The sequence below is a fragment of the Coffea arabica genome, chromosome 5c, assembly GCF_036785885.1.
Source record: "Coffea arabica cultivar ET-39 chromosome 5c, Coffea Arabica ET-39 HiFi, whole genome shotgun sequence".
Taxonomy (NCBI): domain Eukaryota; kingdom Viridiplantae; phylum Streptophyta; class Magnoliopsida; order Gentianales; family Rubiaceae; genus Coffea; species Coffea arabica.
Window position 1 is genome coordinate 32752073 of NC_092319.1, and position 3680 is coordinate 32755752.

Here is a 3680-nt window from a genome sequence, read left to right on the forward strand (position 1 = left end):
GTCTTCAGTGACAAGCCATTTTTGTCACAAAAAAATAAAAAGTCGTCACTGATAACTTTTATTGACAACTTTCTAGTTGTCACAGAGTCGTCACTGAAGGCCCGTCGGTAAAAGTATATAGTGAAGACAATAAAAGTCGTCAGTGAATGGAACTCTTTTGTGACAACTGATGTCGTCAATAATTATTGTAATTTTAGTGATGACATAGTATCTGTCAATGATGTACAAATAAATATCGTCACTAAAAGTGATATGTAATTGTCATTGGTATAGACTAATTACTGACGACTTTTGTTGTCACTAAACACTCTTTATCACCATGAAAATTGAAAATTTTCCTACAACAATTATATCTATAAATGGAAAAAAATGACAATGATTTATAATTAGCAAATGAATGCATCCATTGCATTACGAAATGTCAAAATATCATATAAGCATTCAAATATCATAATGAAGTTCAACAACACCCTATAGATAGTTTGATAAGTGGTATTTGGCCTAAATTTCACATATAACTCGAGGTAGCTTTACAAAACAAATCCAAGTCCCAAATTTCAACACAGAGCCGCTTCAGCAACACTCAGCTCCTCCCCTCAACACTCCGCTCCTCCCCTCAGGTAAAAGATTTGTAAGGCAGTTTTCAGCAATGGCTCCTAAAGCTGACACCACAAAAAAGCTTGAAACAAAGGCTCAGGCAGCCAAGGTTGCCAAATTTGTCAAATCTGGGACAACTTTTAAGAAGAAAGCCAAGAAGATCCGGACCAAAGTTACCTTCCATCGTCCTAAGACATTCAAAATCAAAATCAAAATCAGCCCCAAAGAAAATCAAAATCAGCCCCAAACTAATGCACCAAATTAGCTCAAGAAATAAGTACTGCTATTAAACTTCAGCCTCAAAGGAATAATATAACAAGTTGATAAGGCAACAAGCACTACTATAACAAGTACTGATATAAGTATTGCTATGAACAATATAACCAGTTGATAAGATGATAAGCACAACACTAAAGGAAAAGCAACTTCAGTTCACTTGCTTAGCTAAAGCATTCAAATAAACTAAACTCAACTAAACCAAAACAATCCAAACTAATGCACCACAGAGGATACAAGGTGTCAAGTATGATAACCAAAGTAATGTCGATCATGATATAAGGTGTCAAGTAGGAGCAATGTGTACCAACATAACTAGAATGTTTCTTTGCCATTTAATAACAACTTTCTTGTTCTAGATCTATGAAATTACTTTTGCTGTTTGTCATGGTGTATTAATTCCATAGAAAACCAGCACCCCTTAATATTGTATTCCAATCAAACTAGTGAGTTAGGCAAGTGGCGGGACATTGCAAAACATTCACAGTGAAATTTACTTCAAGAATGGCACCAAAAATGGGAACCATTCATGTGAAAAGAAAAGGTATTACCTCAAGGAATGCCTTCAAAACCCACATAAAAGTTAGTATTATTACTCCGTTAACAGAAAATCCAACCTACATCCAGCAAAAAGTTTGTGATTATACAGTATAAAATAATGCTATATGGAGAACAAACTACCATGTAAGACGTGAAACTATCAATAATTAGCAATTAACTGTGGCAAGATGTACACTTCTCAATTTAGCATTATTCCAAGTAGAAGAGGCAAAGCCATATTAATTTGAAAAGGGACATATAGATAGCTGGGGGAGATGGAAAACAGGTTTTATAGTGAATATTGGGCTAATAGATAATATGATAGCACTTAGCAGAGCTGTGGGGAGTACTCAAAAGGATAAAAATGGCTTGGAACTCTGGAGAAAGAAGAATGATTCTAGATACGAATTGCAAGGCAGCTTTCGAACTAATACAAGGAGCAGGCCAGGACTCACCACTATACAATCTAATATGTCAGATCAGGAATGTTTTAAGCAGGGATCGGGAATCCTGGCTACAACATGTTTGGAGAAAGAAGTAAGTGTGCAGACTAGCTAGCTAAAAGTAGTGTCAACAAAGAATCTGGGATGCAGATTATAACAGAACCGCCACAGGAACTTAGTGAATTGCGTGGTGCAAATATTTTAGGGGCTGCGACCCTATGTTTTGTTTCTGTTTAAGAGGATTGACCTCTCCCTTGTAAACTTAACAAAAGGAACATACTAGGCAGAGAAGTAAATGTGGTCAACACATTTGCAAGCAAAACATTTTGGCCAAAGCACCTTTGCCCTTAAAAAATAGTGAAACATGTGAAATTCAGCACAAGTAAGGCTAACAAGTATATTCTGGAGAATCATGGACTCTCAAAACATATCATAAGAAGCTGTCCATGCTGTTCTAATAACATTCCTAGTTCATGAATTTTTACCGAGGAAGATCTTTTTTCACATCAAAACTAATTGATGAGTTTTGGTCCTCTTACCAAGCTCTTCCAAAATGATACTAGTACAAGTCCTTAAGTAGACTTGAGATGCAGCCTTAGAACTCTATCACCAGATTTCTCAGTCACCAGATGCAACACCTTAGACTTGAGATGCAACCTTAGAGGTTTGTGTTCTAGAATGAATTTATAAGTTTGCAGAAAAAAAAAGTCTACAGTATCTTAACTTGAAGGACTACATCCATAGCTAATATACAGCTTTTAAGGCAAAGTACAAATGCAATGATTTGGAGCAACTTGTCCAGGTTTCTAAAAAAATAAATAAATGGAAACAAAGGAAATGAGAGTCGATTTGTGAGTGTGAACATTTACACAAAGATAGATCACTTCCAACAGGGGGGAATGTAATACATTTCATTCAGTTCTCCACAGAATCGAAATTAACTGCATTTCTGGTCATTAATTAACCACACATTGTACCAACTTTCTTTGCTAAACTTGTCATAATACCTGTTACAACAATGACGATAAAGACAGCCAACGCAATACTTCCACGATCATACCATCCTTCTTTTATACCCTGGAAAACAACATATTAGACTATGGCAAGACCAAATCAAAATTAACCAATCAAAACATGTCAGCATTTTCCATTTTCCACTCAGATTAGCTAGTAAATCACAAGTATATTAAAAAATACTTTAATCTATAAGAATTTGATAGGGACAGATACCATTCTTGTCAGAAAATCAAAAGACAAGATTTAAAATTCATACAATTAACAAAATCATGATCTCAAACATATAGTAGTACAACAAAATTATTAAACAGAAAAAACTTTATAGGGCTTACAATTCTCAATTCAAAATAAGTATTAAGAGTGAACTTATCCTTAAAATTAAAATAATAATAATAATAATTAGAGCAAACTCAAAAATTAAGCTTACCTCTGTCTTTATCCTAAGGGCCAAAGAAGCAGCCGCAGCTACCATCAAGATGATTAAAGTAATGTCTCGACAAGCTTCCCACAGAAACCTCTATAACACAACTCACAAATAAGCAAGTTAACGAGGCACAGCTCATGATGCAAATGGTTCAATAACTCAACGATTTGCAGTAACATACCCAAATCTTCAAAATAAGAACATGCTGCTAATGTTCAATTAGACTAGTAACAATAAAGTTTATAAAAAAGGGGGGAGAATTTCCCTCAGTCACCGCCGGCTTGGTGCAGGTGTTCTTCTTGCGGTTCTTGGCGCCACCGTCGAGGTGGAGGACAAGGTGGAGGGCTGACTCCTTCTGGATGTTGCAGTCGACTAGGGTGCGG

At 35.7% G+C, this 3680-nt stretch overlaps 1 long non-coding RNA gene across 1 annotated transcript; it reads right to left on the bottom strand.

Moving 5' to 3' along the window:
* Positions 1–406: 406 nt before the first annotated feature.
* LOC140007502 (uncharacterized) lies at positions 407–2919 on the bottom strand. The gene is made up of 3 exons (XR_011814816.1): positions 2864–2919; positions 1425–1490; positions 407–785 (listed from the first exon to the last, which is right to left on the bottom strand). It is a non-coding gene; the product is annotated as an uncharacterized lncRNA (long non-coding RNA).
* Positions 2920–3680: the final 761 nt, after the last annotated feature.